Genomic DNA, 21,031 nt, shown 5'->3' on the forward strand with positions numbered 1-21,031 from the left:
ATTAAACAAGTATTCCAGTTTTGCTTCTCACTATCTTGTTTAATCTTTAGTGTCTTTGGATCTAAATTTCCTAATCCCCAAGATTAAGGGGTTGAGTAGGACTGATCATCTAAAATGTCCTTCTTGGGGCTAAAGCCTATTATCCTGCTAAAGAAGGTGCTGTGTGCATGGGAATGACTGGGTCCAGCCACAATTAGGCTGGAAAAATTTTATTGAAAGAGCAGATTTTAAAAGATAAGAATATGGTTTTGTATGGAAGTGTTAGTTTAGCCAATAGAATTGGTCTAAAAAAAGTATGACTCACTAATGTTTTTTCTCAAGTTAAAGAGGAAAAGATGAGGTATAATCAGGAAATTTGAGCTGTGATATAGGAAGCAAAGGTCTGAAGCATAATTTGAAGGCTGCTCCCTTTTGGCAAGCCTGGCTTTCCATCAATGCCCAGAGACTGCTAGGTCTAGACCAAGTACCTGTTCATAGGAATTTAAAAGTTAGAATGTACTGCATCGGGGTTGCTAGGTGGCGCAGTGGATAAAGCACCGGCCCTGGAGTCAGGAGTACCTGGGTTCAAATCCGGTCGCAGACACTTAATAATTACCTAGCTGTGTGGCCTTGGGCAAGCCACTTAACCCAAATGCAAAAACCTTAAAAAAAAAAAAAAAAGAATGTGCTGTATCTTGAAGCTCCTGTAAAATGAAGTGGTTTTCAGAAGGGATATCTTAAATGAATCTTGGTCTTAAATAAATCTTCCTCCTTTTCTGAGTAGTAATAGTCCAAATAAACAGTAGTGATAGTGAAAGATGTATTTGAATGTCTAGCATCCAAGTAGTGGGGCTTTTGACTAAGGTTTCTAGGATTAGGAGAGAAGCAAACATAGGAAATCTTATAAAGGCAGGAATTAGTTACATATTAAATTTGACAGAAAAGATAAACATTAAGTATCTCTCCTAGGGGATGTAGGATTGATTTTAGAATCAGGAACCTGGGTTCAAGTCCCTTTATTGGTGTGACCTTGGACAATTCACTTAATTTCTCAGAACTTTACTTCCTCATTTGTAAAGTAGTAATAATAGTATTATTTTAGAGAACTATTGGAAAATATAAATAAATAGAAGTTATTTTCTTTAGATTCTATACATGAATTCACTTGGGTTCCTCAAGGAGTTTTATCTTACTTATATTCTTGATTACCAACAATGGTACTTAGAATGATGCTCTCTTTTTTTTTTATTTGATTTGCTACTAAAATGTTTTGCTATTTAAATGGAATATAGATTAGGTAAAAGGTCTACCTTCAATAGAAGTCATTGGAATATGTATGTGCCATAAAATATGAATTCACATTCAGAGACTCAAACACAAAGACACAAATCAAGGTAGTTAAGTAACACAGTAGATAGAGTTGTGGAGTCAGAATGATGAGAAGTCATAGCCTGCTTCAGTCACTTCCTGGCAGTGTCACCTTGGCAAGTCCCTATATTTATTTGCCTCAGTTTCCTCATCTTCACAATGGGGATGATAACAAATAATGAAATAACATTATTAATATCATCTACTTTCCAGAGATGTTGTAAGGATAAAATGAAATATTTGTAAAGTTTTTTGGAAATCTTAAAGCACGATGTGAAGATTGGTAAATTATATAAACATATTTTAATCTAGTTCATGTTATGCAAAATTATTTTAAAATCATTTCCTCTTTTATGCTAACTTGAAATTAATTTTTAATGTTTACTTTGAGCATGAGAAGAGGTCAATAGCTTATTTAATAATCAATTTAATCCTTGATTTGTATTAAAGAGGATAATGAACCCCATGGGTTACCAGTCAGGACACTAGAGGGCAAATTAAGTTTCTAACTTATTTTTTCCCTAATGAAAAAAATGAGAATTTTAATTTCTAAATGAATATAACAAAATATGCACTTGTAATCAAGACATTAGCTGTGTATGTTGGATTTTTCATTCGCATTTCTCTATAAACACCTTCTATAAGTCCTCCTGCTTCTACCCTTAATGTGGTTCAAAGAGGTAATCCAATGTGGGCAAACATTTCCCACACATGCACAAGTCTGTCAAGTGGTAATGATAATAGAGATGACACAATCTTATCATTTTTCCACCCACTGGAACCTGCCCCCATTGTGTGTTATCTAGACAGATACTTGAATGGAGCAAGCACTGTTTCGGAAGTCTAGGGTCCTGGGTTTAATCCCTTTCTGAGACTTGTTATATGTGATTTAATCTTCATGAACCTCCTCAGTTTCTTTATCTGTAAAATGAAAGAGGAGAAAGTCGTTCATGTGCCATCCAGCTGAAGAGCGATCATCCACTGTACTGTAAAAAAAGCAGAAGGAACTCCACTATCCCTTCCACGCAACTGAGTCCCTCTCTTACCTCCTCTCTATTGATGAAACCTTACTTTCCTAGGAAAAAGAGTTCTAGGTTTCTCTGCCAGGACCTATTCAATTTATTTTTCTCAAGTGCCTCGACAGATGTAAAACACTTTGCATCCCCTAAATCATCGTATAAATGTCAGTTGTTGTCATTATTGATTGTAGTGACTTTTATACTCTGCCTTCCAAGATCCCTTCTATTATTCAGTCAAGGTAGAAGAAATTCCGAACGTATATATGGATGAATGAGAAATATGAAATTCTGAGGGCAATCATGAGTTTCAGAATACCCTTTCTTGTTGGTAACTAGCTAGAGGGTTTGTGATTATGTTGAATATATAAAGGGTTTCTCCTCTCATGCCTCATTTTAGCATGAAGGTGACCTCCATTTATTAAAGCTTGCCCATGGAGGATAAGCTTTGAGGAGCTGTAACAAGCTAGGAAAACTTCGAGAATGGAATGGAATGTCTTTTTCCTGAGGCCAAATTCAAAAAAACCTTATGGCCAGGTTGACCTCAGGGTGACAAATTCTTTGGCCATAACAAATCTAGAAGACAATCAGTTAAAAATCAAGCACTTATTGAGCTCCTATGGGTCAGGCACTACACTAACTGCCAAAGATGCAAAGACCAAAAACAAACAAAAAAAACCAACTAAAACTAAAACAATCTCTACTCTCAATGAGCTTTTATTCTATCAGAGGAAACAGTGCATACATATGTATCTATTTACAGAATATATTAAAAATAAATATTATAGTAATTAGGAAGGGAAGACATTTAAGGAAGGGGATTCAGGATAAAGACTGAATTTTGGAGGAAGTTAGATATTATATGGGATAGAAAGGAGAGGAGAGGACATTCCAAGCATAGGGGATGGCCATCACAAGGACACCAGGAAAGTTGATGAAATGGCATTTCTGAAGAAAAGAAGATAAAGGTCAGTTTTGCAGGATTGTAGAGTACAATAGGGGAATAATGTACAATGGGTTTGGAAAGATAGGTTGGAGCTATGTTATGAGATGTTTGAAAAATAAAATATAATTATAGAACTGTGGGATAGAGTTTTAGAGCAGAATTACATAATAGATTATAGACTAGGTAATAAGGAATCACTGGAGTTTAGTGAATAGAGAAGTGGTGTGGTTATATGTACTCTTAAAGAATATCCGTGAAATATTGAATTTATTGGAGATGGGAGAGATTGAAGACAGGAATACCCATGAGAAGGTCATTTAAGACCTGTACTAGAAGTTGGTAGCTGGATAAGTAAAAATGAGAAAGAAATAAATGGGGAAAAGATTGAGGAGGTAGATACTATGAGATCTGGCAGTAATTTGTAGAGAGTTTACAGACTGAGTTGGGGGAGAAAGTATCTACTTTTAAAAATGGCATATAATTGAATTATTTAAGGATAACTGCTGCCAAATTAGCAGGTAGAAGCATTTGATGTAGGGTGTAAGGCAAAATCTGAATTGTAAAAAGCTTGGAGGAAAAATGTCAAAACTTGCCTGTTCTCGGTTGTATGTTGCTATACACATAGTTCAGTAAACTTTATTTCATTCTTAAAAAGCCATGGTTCTTTTTTTGAAGTGAAGAAAAATTTAAAGAGAGTTTGTTTCAAGAATCTTTACATACTTAATTCATATGTGCCTAATTCTCACAGTGGAAAATGGCAGATGCAGATAAGACTAAGGGAAAAACAGAATTTTATATGTTATACTTTTTTGTGCATTCTGTGCATTCATTGGACACAATGCTATCTATGCATGAAACTGAAATCATGTTAATTAAATAATTTCTAAGAAATAAGGAAGCAGACTTAAAATGTATTTATTGGTTCTAATATGTTCTGATATTTGGAAACATTTGTATTTTAACTGCTCATTACTTCTGAGTACCTCTTTAATTTCCAACCATTGAGGATAGTAACAATCTTTATGGTATTAATTCAAGCATAGATTTTCACCAACTATTTCACACTCAACTATACGTTATGTCAAATTGTCTATATGGTGGAATCTTAGTGTCTAGAAAGTTCCTTCCTTCCCAAATACAGTTCTCCCACCAACTGACTGAGATCTAAAAAATCCTATCATCTCTTTCCATTAAGACTTTGAAATCTGAGAAAATGTAAGGACACTTTAGAGGGTCAATGACCTAAGAGAGATTTTGATAAGATTTTGAGGAAGAGTAGAGATAGAAAAGAGTAGAACGCCACAGAAAAATTTAACCTACTTTTCTCTCTAGATGATCCTTTGTCTGCCCTACCCCAATCTTTGTCCCCAGTCAAACAAAAAGCTTTATTAAAAGATCAGTGTTCTATTTTTAAAGGTCAACAGATTTAGATGTTATTAGTATAATTGGGTAAAGGTGCTTTAGAGGCTTCCCTCGGGCACCTTTACATTTTCTAGACTTTCATAGTTCAAATTGTATGCTGCTAAAATAATTTCCTTGAGGGAACAAGATGACTGAGTGAAGGGTTATATCTAAGCTCTTATCTCTCTTATCACCTCAAAAATAGCAAGAAACATACCAAATAAAGTGTTTAAAAACATTTAAAAGGGGGTCAAGGAAAATAAATCTACAAATTCCTATTGATAAACAAACAGACTAAAGATATGATAAAACAGAGAAGAAATACTGTCGAGTTTTCAAATGTCAGGAGAAATTTTTTAAATAAAAAAAGTTCTGCAGTAACTGCAGATAGAACCAAAGAAAACAGAGGGATTTGAAAGAACAATATACAAATTAAAGGGGGTAATACTAAGTGAAATTATATCTTTTAATGAGAAACTTGAAAGAAAAATTAATAGCTCAAAACAGAAGCTGGAACATAACAAAACAGTGACCAAAACTATGATAAATAAGGGATTCAAAACTCCAAAAAGAAATAATATTATAACAAAAATCATTAGGGCAAAGTTAAGAGACAATAAAATGAGATGAACTTGTATGATCTCCAAAATCAAAAAGAATTAATTTAAAGAATAAAGTTGAGGGACAGCTAGGTGGCACAGTAGATAGAGCACTGGCCCTGGAGACAGAAGCACCTGAGTTCATATCCGGCCTCAGACACTTAATAATTATCTAGCTGTGTGACCTTGGGCAAATCGTTTAACCCCATTGCCTTGCAAAAATCAAAAAAAAAAAAAAAAGAGTTGGAAGAAAGAATCAAAGATTCATAGATCTCTCGGAAAAATATGATGAAAGAGAAAGACTGAATATCACATTTAGAAAAATCATTGAAGAAGATTGCCTAGAAAGAATTTGAACCAGAGGACAAAAGTCCAGCTTGTTGGAATCTATAGGATACCAAAAGAGAAGAACCCCAGGTTTAATTTACCCAGAAATATGATTTCAGATGTCTAGGAATTGATGACTAAGGTACTAGAAAATTCCAGCTAGAATTTCCCAAGATTAGTGTACCAAAAATAGTAAAGAAAAGGCAGAAAAGAATTGTGATATTCAGGAGGACAAAGGAAAGCATCTTAAAAATGAAGATAACTTGTCATGTAAAGTTGAGAGTAATCCTAATGTGGTAAAAATGAACTTTTTAACTGAATTTAACATTAAAGAAGTTCCTTAAAGAAAACCTGAGTTATGTAGAGTATAAAAAAATCATTTAAACATTCAAATTACTTAAGGGGTTGGATGATGGCCTTATGAATTGAAAGTACTTGAAGATGAGAAGTAAAATGGTATCCTTTCAGGGTCCCATTTGGATTTAATTGATCAAAAAGAAACACACCAGAAAAAGGAGACAGAGGGAAAAATGAGGTTTGCTAATTTTGGGGAAAGTGAGGAAGGAAATGCTTTCACTAGGGAAAAAAATGCAACCGATTCCCCAAACAGTATGCATGTTTGTGGAATACAAAACTAAGTTATCTGAGACTAGTATATGGAAACAAAAGGAAGGGACTGGGATCAGTTATAGATCCTTAGTGCTGACTTCTGTTCAAAATATCTAAAAGTATAATAGAATTTGAGGGAGGAAAAAGACAAACTTTATATCTTACTTAGCTGGGAGTGGGATAGCTCATTCACAAACGCTTACAAAATAGAGGAACTTGTCAAAAAAAATTAGAAAAACAAATCCAACAATTTTGTGTAAACATCACACTCTTAAAACATAAAGATTCACATAAAATTAAAATGAGGAGATAACATAGAATGCTTTATTCCAATTAAAAACTAAGAGTGACAAGAAAAAGCTCAGATAAAGAAAGCATAAAAATAGTTAAGCTCAAAGCAAACAAAAAAGGAAATTACATGAAGTTTAGAGGTGCCATGAATAGAGAAATAATATCAATATTAAATATATGTATGCCAAATAATATATTACTGAAGTACTTAAAGAAAAGTAACAATTGAACCATAAAGATAAATGTAAGAAAATTATGATTTTAATATACATACAAAGGAAATATGAATATGAATAAATTAAAGATCTAGTGGTAGATAATGGGAGAGTAACTAGATATGATATACCTCATGATTTCTGAAATTATTGATTATTGAAATTAATGAATACTGAAAGGGAAACATAGGATATTTACCAATTGTCCCATTGTATGACACATTTACATGAATGGATCATGTGGTAAGGCATCATCAGCTCAAAAATGAAAGGGAAAATATTAAATATATCCTTTATGTACTAAAATGCAATAAAATTATAATTGATAAGGGATATAGGAACAATGATATCCTAATGAGTCAAAGAACATATCATCAAAACAATACATTATTAATTAAAGTTTCCTTTTTCTTCAATTCAGCTACTGAACAAAGGGAAGGAATAGTGTAAAAATAAATCATATGAAATTTGTAAGATTAAATTTACAGATTTACAATCATAGAATTATGAATTTAGAATTGGGAGGAGTCTCAGAAATAATGATTTTATAGAAGTGGATTATGAAGAATTTAGAGACCTTTCCACTCAAAAATGCTGCTTCTGTGTTATTAGACTTATTGACATCTACATAGAACCAGCAGGTTTTTTGTTATGATCTGTTTCTGTAGTCCTGAGAATAAGAACACCTTACAACACTAATAGGAGGCGGAGTCATTATTCTAACAGGTCCTGTGACTCCAAGACCAGACTTCATTCTGCACAATTGCATTTCTCTGGCAAGGAATAATCCATTCTGCTTACTTCTAAGGGAAGATTTTCCCACTATTTCTCTTGTGAAGACTTCTAAATTGAAAGTTTTCCCTTCAGAGGAGCTGAGACTTGTCTCAATAACTTGGATCTGTTGATTCTGGCTCTGTCCTCTAGTACAGAACTCTTCTTTGACAGTTTCCCTTTCAGAATTCTCTTACCTGACTAAGCATCCTCAGTCCTTTGATCTTTCCTCATATAATAATAGAATTGATTGTCTTCATTCTAGTTTCTCAGTGCCTTTATTAAAATCATAGATGAAAAAGAAAAAAGATTATCTACTTTTAAAAGTCAAAATATACATGCATCTGTTAGTTCATACATAAAATATTCAAATGATAGATGTAATCATTTTTCCTCTAAAAATCAAGCTATTTAAAAATGTAAAGTAATGATTTATTTGTCCATAGAATTTTCGAGGCTAACACCCTCCTCTCATAGATGAGAAGAATGAGTCCTGTTAGCAGTGAAGGGCACAAAAGTAGCTAGTATGGGCAGGATATAAAAATAGACCCCTCTAAAAAACCAATTGTCCTTTCCAATATGCTTAAGTTCAAATAGAAAACTTAATGGGAGAAATTATTTTGTAAAGCAAATAATTCTTTTGCAATGTAGATATTCACTTCTTAAATTACCTGTTCTGTGATCTCTCATTTTTCTATTTGGAGTTCTCTTAAAATGTGTTAGACATAAATTTTCTTTAATGTTTTCCAGGATTTTTTATTAAGGAATCAGACAATTTTAATCTACATAGATATATACCTACATATGATAGTCACATAACAAAGTAGCTGAATGAGCAAGTAACTTCCAGAAAAACATAGCACTATCACACTTAATTCTTGGTATACAAATTGCAGTATTTGGGTTTGGTGGGATTTTGGTGGGGTTTTGGTGGTGCTTTGTTCTTTGAATAACAAAAAACATTTCAATTTTTATTGGAAATGTTTTTAAATGTATCATATAAAACACCAATATATTATACATGCAATGTTAGGAACAATTCTTATGGTCCTCTCCTGTAAGGCAGTAATGTCCCCATTGTAGCATCAATGGCTACTTGCCCTCCAAAATAAGTTGGCATAGGCTGTTTTGGTTTAATGCATTTTTTACTCCTCTATCAACTGTCCCTTGGCTTACACTTGTATGATTGGGGAAATTCATCTGTCAGCTCCTATTGAGTTCTCTCTCTAAACCACCTTCTGAACGACTGAAAGGTGAAAAATCTGATTTCCAGGGAAGTGACATATTTCTTTCTTTTACAGATATTATGTAACTCCCAGGGGAAATAACACAGGGGAAAGAGCACCAGACTTGAAGTTAGAAAGACCTGAGTTCACATGTAACCTCAGATACTCACTAGCTGTGTGACCCTGGGCAAGTCACTTCACCCTGTTTGCCTCAGTTCCCTCACCTATAAAATAGGGATCATAATTAGCAAATGTGCTAATTAATAACTGTAAAACTGTCAGGACAGTGCTTGACTATATAAATGTTAGCTACCATTATTAACTCAAATATCTGCAAGTAGGGCAGAGTAGTAGCAGAAAGTGTATAAAGTAAAACATTTGGCTATAGAATACTTTTTTTTTTTAGGTTTTTGCAAGGCAGTGGGGTTAAGTGGCTTGTCCAAGGCCACACAGCTAGGTCATTATTAAGTGTCTGAGATTGGATTTGAACTCAAGTACTCCTGACTCCAGGGCCAGTGCTCTATCCTGCGCCACCTAGCCGCCCCTATAGAATACTTTTCATAGCTACATTTAAAGTTTTTTGTTCATTTATTCTATTATTAGTTATTCAGTTATTCAGGATTTACAAGAAAGGATATCAAAACCACTTTGAGAAGGCACAGATCAGGAACTGGAAATGTATCTGGATTATATATTCTGTTCTTTTGCTCATACCTTCCTCCTCCTTAATGAGATGGACAGAATTACCTTGCACATTAATTAAAAGGGCCAGTCTACTCTGTGGTTTCCTTTTCCTGGGTTGATGAACAAATGGTTGTTTTTGGTTTCAAGACTTTGTGCTGTAAATATCACAGGAGTTTTTTTTTTAAGATACAATATTCATTTTGAATGAATTCTTTGCTGGGCATTTTATACTAATAGAAATTTAAAGATAAGATTTATAATGGAAAATGAGAAGTAGAATGAACAATCTTTTAGTATGGGACTAGAACTTATGTGAAGTATATATATATACATACATATATATATATATATGTATGTATATATATATATATATATATATTTCTCATTACTGACATAAATCCAGATTCTGTTTTAGAAAATATATAATCACTTTCTCAAATTATATAAAAGACATTGCCATAGTGGCTAAAATTTTATCTCCCATTACTGAGCTTCCAATTTATCAATACCCCTCTTCTCTGTTCCCCCTTCCTAACATGTTTAGAGAGGCAGACTAGGGAGACAATCTTGAAACAAATTTCTGGCTAGTCATTCGGTCAATAAATATTTATTAATGTTCTAGGCACAGTGATAAAACCTTTCATTACTCTAGGCAACTGTCCAAGACTATAAGTTGCAGAAAAATACTGACTTAACATTGATGGAGGGATTTTCCACACCTAGGAATTTCTTGTGGCCAATAAAATCACAGATCCCTAGCTTACTTTTTAATTATAATTATTTATTCCCATATCCTATCTTCCATTTTAGAAATTTTAAATTCTTTAAGGGAAAGGATACCATGATTTCTTTGTCACCCCCACAAGTTTGGCGTGGTGTTTTACATATAATCATAGCTGAATGAAAGAATAACAATAGAAATACTTAAATGTCTAATTTTTAGCTACTCACTGTACTTGATCATGAGAAGAGATAAGGTTAAAAAATATTGAATCAAAATCTTCCATTATATCTTTGCATTAAAAGCAGTGATATTTGGCTTTTTTTTTTTTGGTGGCTGGTTACTCTCTTTGATAATATCAAACTCTGGACTTGGTCTAGCCCTGAACGCAGTTACTTTGAGATTCTTCAGTTCAATTTAACAACTTTCATTAAGTGCTTATTTTGGTGGAAGGCAGAAATTTTGAAACTTAGATCTTATAAAATGCAAATCCTTCACTTTATTGATGAGGGAAAAAAGCCCGTTAAAAATATTCTTATGAGAAGTCCACATTGCCAAAGTCATTCATGCCATACAAAAAAAAAAAAGATGAAGAAGCCCTATGGTAGTTGGTCTTGTTCCCTATTTTATCACTTTTCTCCCTGAACTCTCTCATGGTTTTCTCTAGATTTGGGAGGCCTAGATTTTTTCTTTAGATTTTTTTTGTTTTGATTTTTTTTTTTTTGCAAGGCAGTGGGGTTAAGTGGCTTGCCCAAGGCCACACAGCTAGGTAATTATTAAGTGTCTGAGGCTGGATTTGAACTCAGGTACTCCTGACCCCAGGGCCAGTGCTGTATCCACTGTGCCACCTAGCCAGCCTGGGGGCTAGATTTTTAACCAACTACTGGCATGGGTCTTTTCAATTTTAATCCCTCTAGGAAAAAGGTCTTTCTTACCCTCATTTGTTTTCCAATTAGTCACTACATGTTTTGAGCACTTTCCTGTTATCTGTACCTAAAAAAAAAATGATGACTATAAGGAATTCAGAGAAACACAGAAAAATTTGTATGATCAGGTACAGTGAAATATGAAGAACCAAGGGAACAATATACACAAGGTCTATCATAGTATAAGCAACATAGTATAAATAGAAAAAAGCCTTAAATTCTGATGAAATGTGACTAATTTTAATTCTACAACCATGATCAATTACATTTTTCCTGTCTTGATGAAAAATACAGAATATTATATTGTGCACTATCAGATGAAGTCCCTGAATTGCTTGGATTTATCAGTTTTTCTTTGTTAGGAGGATTCCATGGCATCAAAAAATGACTAATGTGTAGGTTAAAATCAATAAAACTTTTTAAAAAATACATACATTTATATACATATATATCCAAAATTATATTTCTTTATCAATATTTACATGTACCCACATACACATATTCCCTATAACCTGACAACTTTACTAAATGAGAATAATTTCAACCATATTTGGTCATATTTCAGGAAATAAATTGTGGAAATTTAATGAAACAATTTTTAGGAAAAGAAAAATCACCACCCACATATATTACAATATAATAAATATAATAAATATAATAAATATAATATAATATAACATGATATAATATAATATAATAAATATAATATAATATAATACAATATAATATAATATAATATAATATAATATAATATAATATAATATAATATAATATAATATAATATAATATAATATAATATAATATAATAAATACCCACAGAGGTAAACATGAATCTCCAGAACACACATTCTTGGGCTATTATTATTTTAAAGAACTCCTATCTTATCCTAAATGTAGTCATTGAAAAGAGAAAGGCATATGAATCAATGGATTGTAAAGAGAGGACCTTTGGAGTCCTAAAAAGTCTTTTATTTTATTTTTAATTAAACTTGAGAATAAACACATTGTGAAATATTGCATGCCCATCACAAAGCCAACAAAATTTCATTTCTTTCTCTTTTGGAAACTTAAATTAGTTTTCTTTATAAAATAATCACCATCACAATCAATCAGCAGCTCCTTTATGAAATGTTTTTTATTGCTGGCATACAAAGACAATGAAAAAATCTTTATCCTCAAGGAGCTTCCATATTATTAGGGAAGATAACTGGTAGACCTGTAAGGATATCCAAAGTAAATGTAAGGTCCTGTTATTTAGATGGGAAAAGGCACTGATGCCAAGGGTTTAGGGAAGACTTCATATAGGATGTGGCTTTTGAGGTGATCTTTGAAGGAGTCTAGGGATTTAAAGAGCCTGGAGGTGAAGAGGGAGACCTTGGGATAGTGTGCACAAGGGAAGAAAAATAGGTGAGTGAAGTGCTATATTTTGTGCAACAGCAAAGCCAATGTGACTGCACCAAAAAGTGTGTGAAGAGGTATCATTTATAATTATAATCAAAGAGAATATTGGAGCTGTATTGTGAAGCCAGAGGAGATTTTATTTGAGTATAGAGGTGATAAGAAGCCACCAATGTTTTTGTCCTTTATTTTTGAAGAAGACCTGGACATCAGGGTGGTGATGATGCCATCCATGATAAGCACGTGAATTGGATTTGAGCAAGGGGGGACTGTGCTAAGGCACTGACTTCACTTTCTCCTCCAGAGTCATCTGGGTCCGGCCAGATATGAATCAGAATGACTAGAGATGGTCCTGGATATGAGGCAATCAGGGTTAAGTGACCTGTCCAGGGTCACACAGCTAGTAAGAGTCAAGTGTCTGAGGTCAGATTCAAACTCCCATCTTCCTGACTCCAAGGCCAGGGCTCTATTCACTGCATCATCTACCTGCCCTAATAAGAAACCCCTAGAATTCATAAAAGAGACATGGTTAGACCAAAGCTATAGGAAAATCACTTTGGTAGCTGATGGGAGAATGGATTAGAGAAAGTACAAATCCCAGAACCTTCACTAAATAAGGAAGGGTAATTGTCTTTCTGTGTCCCTTCCTATCCAACACCACCCCTCCTGCCAAGTTGGGCAAGATTTTGGCAAATGCACTCAAAGGAACTTTGGAGAGCTAATTTAATGTGTTCTTTCACCAGGAGACCGTGAGTCTTTGGTATTTGTTATATTGTAAGATAGAGAAAAGCATTGCAACTTCTGCCTTTCTTTGGTGGAAAAAAAAATCTAGTAGGAGTATCACGAAATTCTACCTCCCCCCAAATGACAAAAACCCAAAGTACTGTTAGAATGACATAATTTTTTCTTCTTCTCTGTATATTTTGCTTTGTATATTCATAATACTCATAAAAGCAACCATATTTTAGTGAAGAGAGAGCTTGCATCAGACCCAGGAAAAGAAGAGTTTGAGTCCACCTCTGAAATATAGTATCTCTGAGACTGTGGGCCAATCATTGAACTTATTGGGGTGGCTAGGTGGCACAGTGGATAAAGCACCGGCCTTGGAGTCAGGAGTACCTGGGTTCAAATCCGACCTCAGACACTTAATAATTACCTAGCCGTGTGGCCTTGGGCAAGCCACTTAAACCCATTGCCTTGAAAAAAAAATCCAAAAAAAAAAATCATTGAACTTACTTAGTGCTCTAGTCAATTCTTTAAGACCATAAATTATATAGAAGGTGCCAACCTTCAGTGGTAGAAGGAATTTTCTCCCTGGGAGTTTTCTATATCTAGGAAAAATCACAGATCCAACCCTATCCCTATCCAGTACTGAGAAAGCACAACTTAGATGGGATCAACTTGAGATATTCTGAGACATGCTTTGTAGTTCACTGTCACCATTTGTGTATACCGTTACTTATTTAATTGGCAAAACTTGCTGATTTTCATTTTTAGAATATTGAAATTAAGTGATTGTCTGGGTGTGGATTTTAAAGTGAAAAAGATTTTGTTAATACCATAATACTCCAGACTGGGAGCCAAACAATTTATTTCACGTATATTTTTAATGTATGTTACTTAAGATGAAGACTTAGTTTTAAAGTCTAGCTATTTGCATACTTTCTATTTTTCACTTCATGTAAAGACCTTAAACATTTTCATATAATTTATAGAGGAGAAAAACTTATTAATGTTAATGATAGAATCCCCACTCATTGTTTTATAAAATAATCTTCAGCAAACATTTTTCTTCTAAAAGAACTTCATAGCATTTAAAGGTTAACATGTGAGCTAAAACCCCAAAAAGTATCTTAAGATGAGCATTTTTTATTACAGGACATGATGGGATAGTTCTGATTAAATTATGTGATAATTTGAATGGGAAAGAAGACAAAGTGCATCATTTCTTGCCCTCAACTTCAGTGCCCTTAATCAAATAATGACCTTCTGGAAATAGTTAATTTTAAGCATTTGGAAAGATCAATACCACTTTGCCACCAAAAAATGGCCCAGATGATGAAATTTGATGTATTTAAAGTACCATTTCACCCTTTTAACCTAGTAAATAATTTAAAATGCTTTCAGTATTCCTTTGCCACCATTATGTTTCTCACTGTTATGTGTTATGACTTTTTTTTTCCTTTATGGCAAAAGCAAGCATTCTTCATAATGAAGAATCCCAAAGTTTTGGTTTGAATTTATACATATTTAAAACACAATAATGCATTTTATCCAATTTAAAAGGGGGAAGTCTGTAAATAATGATGAATTTTAATTTTCATAAATGTGATTTATAATGTACTCATTACCAAAAAAACTTCATTATTCTCAATACTTCTAATCATAATTTCTGTAAAAGATGATAGTCTTTTATGTAGCTATTTTAAAACAAAATACTTTGGAGTGATGTTTAAATTTGTCTTAATTTCATTATTCCTGCTAATAATATATATGTTCACTATTGGGGCCCTTAGTGAGATAGGAGACCTGCTTTGTGTCTGCCAGTTCCTTCTGTGAATGTATTGCATCAGAGATAAAGCTCATTGGTGGTGCCCAGCACCACTGGAATGATAAGCAAAGTCTGAAAATGGAACACTTTATGAATTTGAAAGCAAGAGTTTGTCATATCATTTGTCTATTTGGATTTTTGTCCTATCCTTAAACCTGATGTTAAAGGGGAAGAGTTTGGGGACTCTTACAATTAGAGCAGCTTTTTATGCACTTATAGAACATTGATAGAAAATCACCCTTGAGTGCCTTCAGCTTTGTAAATAAAAAAAAAAATTGCCCTCTATTAGCATGTTTGTGGGCAGATTCAAAACTGTCTTCATTAGCATAAGTAACACTTACAGATTCTTTTAAAAGTCGAAAATTATTTACTGAATGATAAATTGCTAGCTTTAGAGTTCGTTGTTGTTGAAAATGTACTCATTCAAAATGTCTAGTGTAGTTTAGTCTACAATACTGAATTTTTTTAGTTAGAAGTACTATTTAATGGATTATGTACTTAATCCTTGTTCATACTAGATGCGAAAATGTAATTCATGCTTTTCACTAAAATGTTTGTATCAAATATCTCCCTATTTAGATTGATTTCTTTTAATACCATGTATTATTATACCATATGCCCTAGAGATTGCAACAAAATATGCCTGAAAATAATACATAAAAGGGGGGGATCATATCTTAGCATACAATCTGTAAAATGTTTTGCCTTTTAGAATTCAAATTACTATTCTTTTTTTTTTCTTTTAAATGTATTTATGCCTTCCTAGTTACAGGGAAAATTACTGTCATTTTTTTACTCGACAAGGTTTGAAATGCATATATATATATATATATATATATATATATATGTATATACATATATAATAGTGTGTGTTTGTGTGTGTGAGTAGTAGTAGTAATAGTGGTGGTAGTAGTAGGCAAAAGAACTTTTCCTACAGAAAACTCAAGTATTTTTCCAGTAAAACCAGTTCAGAACTATCTGCTATAACCTCATTTTATTATATGGAAGATCCATTCTGACAAAGACTTGAGAGAATTCATTCTGAATTCTAAATTCATCCCTGAAATTACTTTACTCAGTCAATTAACATATGTATATGAGTAGGTAGTGTGAGAGGAGGAGGAGTAGTAGTAGTAGTAGTAGTAGTAGTAGTAGTAGTAGTAGTAGTAGTGGTAGTGGTAGTAGCAGCAGTAGTGAGAGGAGGAGTAGGAGGAGCAGCAGCAGCAGCAATAGTAGTAGTAGTAGTAGTAGTAGTAGTAGTAGTAGTAGTAGTAGTAGTAGTAGCAGTAGTAGTAGTAGTAGTAGAATGCAAAAGACCTTTTTGCTACAAGAAAACTAAAGTATTTTCCAAGGAAAACTAGTTTTCATTCCTGCAAGGAGGTTACTTTACTCAGTAAATTTATATCCGTGTGTGTGTGTGTGTGTGTGTGTGTGTGTGTGTGTGTGTGTGTGTGCACGTGCACTTGGTAGGCAAATGAACTTTTCCTCCAGAAAACTCAAGTATTTTTCAAGGAAAACCAATTCTGTTCAGAACTATCTGCTACAGCCGCAGTTCATGATATGGAGGGATCACTCTGGCAAGACTTGAGAGGTACAATAAATTCATTCCTGAAAGGAGGTTACTTTACCCAGTCAATTAAAATCAGTGTGCACCCCTTATCCATTATAATGTTGGAAAGTGAATTGACTTGAATTAACTGTTCTAAAAAGAGAGTGGAGTGGAAATCAGAGATTTTGTTTGGTAGGAAATTAGCAGCTGAGAGATGAAGGTGCCAGGATTTTTATTTAAATGTGGTACAACACGATCCTGTCAGTAAAGCACATCATTAGAATATTGAGATGAGAACCGCTAATTTCTACTTTAAAATGAGCATACAGTCATGTGCCTCCTGGACTGTCATAAATTTCCATTGTTGTTCTCTTTGAGTTTATATTCCCCTCTCCTTCTTCGTCTTCCTTTTTTTTTTTTGCCTTGTGATAGTTTGGCTCTTAGTCTGCATTCTCATTTTTTTTAAAAACCTCTTATGTTTCTTTAATAAATCCCTAACCAAAAACAGTCAGAAGCTCCTTATTTATTTTTTATACATCTTGGGTTTAGCATCTTTTTCACCGTTTTCTTGCTTACTGTAGCAAGACATTTGCAGATGGTGCTTGGTTACTATAAAGTGCATAACAGTATTTCCTTTGTGGCAGATGGATTTAAGACTTTTAGTTCTCAATAAATGTAGGTTTACAATACATAACTTTACAGGATTTGTGTTGTATATAACAGGTTTGAACATATTATCTCAGAATTCATCTGCATGGCATTTTCAGCTTAACTAGGGCTTGTGCCAGTTGTTGGGTTGTGGGGTTTTTTTTCTCTTTTTTTTAAGTAATAAGGGAAGCATTGTGATTGATAGCAGCTAAAGGCGTGATTTTGAATAGAAACAAAGGGTTTGGAACAGAAGGTGTCAAATTAAACTTTGTCAGTTTGAAAAGTAGTAACATCCTGAAAGTTTTACTAATTTATTTACATGTGGCTACTGTTTATATTTTGCCCTCTTTATATTCAGTGTAATGTTGCTTGGCAAATTTACTATGTTTAAAGTTTAGGTTGTTCCTTGTACCATTTTAGTTTCCTGAGAATGGATTGGCCTAATTATTTTAAGACTGTTACTTCCCCATTTTTCTTTTTTTTCTTTTTTTACAGATTGTGTAGAACAGTTGTGATCTATTTTAGTTAGTGGTTTCTCATCCCCATTTTCTGGTCATGTAATGTTTTAAGATTGATAGACCTCTCTGGAAATATAGTCATATTTGCATTTTGAAAGAAAAAAAAAACCTATGGTATTCTTGTTTGTCCCCCCCCCCCAACCCCAGTAAGCCTATATCTTCCTGTAAAAGAAAAAAAAATATCAGTGCCCTATTTAGGAGAATACAATTGGGTTTATCAAATCGAACACATTAATATCTCAATTTGTTTACTATGGAATATTCTTTAGATCACCTGTCCTGGTGCTCATGCGTTAATGAAGTACTGACCTGGCAAGACATAGTTTTGCATAAGTATCTTAACTTTGGTCCCCTCCACTAATATTCTGTCATCATTAATACAGTCTCATTAATACAATTTCAATTAAGATACAGTTAGAACAGTCTATCAGAAGTCTATCAAAATATTCAAAGTTTTATGATAGTATTAAAATACCCCAAACCTGATTTCTACCACCATCATAAACTGGAAATGAGCCAATTACTTCCACATTGCCACAGAACTGGCATATCAAAATGTCTGTTTTTCATTATGGTTTTAAGTGAATGCACTTTAAGAAAATCGCTTTTTTTTGTTAGAATATCCTTGCAGAACTAACAGTTCCCAGCTGCAGCTTTAAATATTTTCTAAGAAGCATCTGATTTCAGTCTCTTAAAATCATCCTATCGCCTTGAAAGGCTAACAGAGACATGCTTCAACTTATAATTCATCAAATTATTTTTAGATAAGGAATTAGAAGTATTATTTCAGGGCAGAGGTTAATAGCAAACTACTGGAAATGTTATGTTAGTCATGGGCAATTAATAAAAATAAAGATCCATCTTATAAGCATAGAAACACAGAAGTGACAATATAAGCAAAATATTTGTCGAATGAGTCAAGGCTCTTTTTCTGAAATATTTGTTAAACTAGCATGAACATGATTGTTTAGGAATTAGCTATCATTATTAGCCATTCTAAGAAAACTAATGATTTTCTTTTCCAAAGAACATCTGTGATCCACATGTTTTCACATATATCCAAGTGCTAACCAATTTCTATATAACTTTAAGGAAAGTTTCTAAAGGATTTTCAGGTTCTTTGATGTTTCTCTGTGCTCAGAGCAGCATTTGAACATTTTTATTATCTCAAGTGATCTCTTGTCCAGTTGAAGTTACATATTTAGGATAGAACCTATTGTTCTAAGAGGAGATTATTGTTCCTCTTTGTGGAATACAGAATATTTGGTTAAAATTCCTAGTGAATGTGCCATTTTGTCTTACAGTTTCAGAGGCTTCTGAACGATATACACTGATATGATCATTTGCAGTAAGGATAGTATCAACAACCTAAAGATATTAGTGACAAGAAGCACAGTTGAGAAAAGGTTCTATGATTCTCACCCCAATTAGGTAAAAAATGATAGACATCACCATCCAGAATGTATGTCCACAAGAGCCTAAGGATCCAGAGCCCATCTGGTGTTACCTAAAGCCGGTATTTACTTAGGTTTCTTAAATATAGATCCAATCAAAGATTTCCATGATCATCTTGCCTTAATTTCAAAATAATCGTTTACTGGGAGCTCCTCAAATTTGCATCATGCTTGAAGTTGTACAAAGCATTTTCTTCACAATTTTGGAAGGTTTTGTAGTGTTAACCCCCAGATAAAGAAAGCTAGACTGAAGCTCAAAGGGGTTAATGACTGGCTAGGGAAATATTCCCTGCAGTCATAATTGCATGTGGCTGATCTCTTAACGTTTTGATGAGGATAATGACTGGTCACCTAGTTTCCTATATTCATTGAAAAGAATAGTTGAGGAAACTTCTTCTGATTCTTTGCAATAAGATTACCATAGCTAACTAGAAAATTGTTCATCCAAGTAAGAAAACAAGCCTGGTTTTTTTTTTCATCTGGCCTTTCTTCTTAGGGTTGAATTTTCTTACACAACAGGTTCTGACTTACAACATCAGGATAACATTTGGATGATCAAGCTTGGGTTCCGGGCTAACCAAAAGAAAAAATGGAGCGAAAGCTCTCAAAAATGATCCCATTAAACTAGTGATAGATCTTTTGCATGCTAGCAGTTAGGGCCAGCTTGAGCCACTTCATGTAACTAAACTGGACAAAACACAACTAGCTCCTCGAATCATTTCCACTGATTTTTCACCCTGGGCCTATGAATTTTGAGTAGAAACTATTGTGTAGTAAATGAAATTACCTATTAATACTTCAAGGCTAAAATATAAAGATGGAAACCTTTCTGCCAAACCATACTTTTCCCCTAAATAATAAGCATATAATTTTATTAGAAATAGAGTCATTTCTTATGTGTCTACTAGTGTTCATTTGGAAGGGGAATTCCCTCTCCATCGGTTCATTTTGAAAAAAGAAGAAAAAGGGAGGTGATGAAATGAAGTCCACCACCATCCTTAATTTCCCAGTCTTGATCCTGGCTAATCTAAAGTCATCAAAGGAAAAATCAACTTTCTGTTCTTTCCCACTCTTGACTGACTAGTTGCCTTTAATATCCTTATCTGTAAAATATAAGATATTTATATCTATAAAATAAGATATAAGATATCATATATAATATATATCTATAAAATAAGATATAAGATATCTTATAAATATAAGATAAAAGACATATATCTATAAAATAAGATATAAGATATCTTATAAATATAAGATAAAAGACATATATCTATAAAATAAGATATAGTTTTGGTACCACCTTCTAGCTATAACATCTAAGTTGGTCTGTATTGGAGATTTCCCGTGGCACCTCTCTTCCATACCCAGTTTGTCAATCAGGTAACTAGACAGTAATTCCCAGGAGACAGTAAGGTTTGAGTGATATTATATAGGTGTGCTAGAAGCGATTCTTTAACCCTTTGATTTTTGAGAGTAACGGTAACTCAAACCTTGATGGCTGGATCTAATTAAGACTCATCAGAGATTCTGCTGAGGGCACATTTCTGTCTTTCGTACATTTTTTCTTCCTTCTGGTCTTTAGGAAACCAATGAACCCTTTGGCCTTCCAACCACCTTTGTACATTGATGCTGAGGAATAAATCCTGCCCTTTTGTTTTTTGTTGAGGGAGTCTTTTAAAAATACATTAAAGTCTATACTGCTATGCCTTATGTTAGACAGCTCATTAATAAAAATCCAAGTACTAAATTTCTTGTTTAGAATAGGAAAAATTAAATAATACCAAAGAACCCCTAGTAAGTAAATTTAATTTCCTAAAAGGGAAATCTGCACCTT

At 33.5% G+C, this 21,031-nt stretch overlaps 1 protein-coding gene across 6 annotated transcripts in view; it reads left to right on the plus strand.

Moving 5' to 3' along the window:
- The window catches only part of SATB1 (SATB homeobox 1), a 156,966-nt gene that overhangs the window by 131,655 nt on the left and 4,280 nt on the right, over positions 1 to 21,031 (plus strand). The gene's annotated exons all lie outside the window — the stretch shown is intronic.

Source organism: Macrotis lagotis, chromosome 7 (assembly GCF_037893015.1).
Source record: "Macrotis lagotis isolate mMagLag1 chromosome 7, bilby.v1.9.chrom.fasta, whole genome shotgun sequence".
NCBI lineage: Eukaryota > Metazoa > Chordata > Mammalia > Peramelemorphia > Peramelidae > Macrotis > Macrotis lagotis.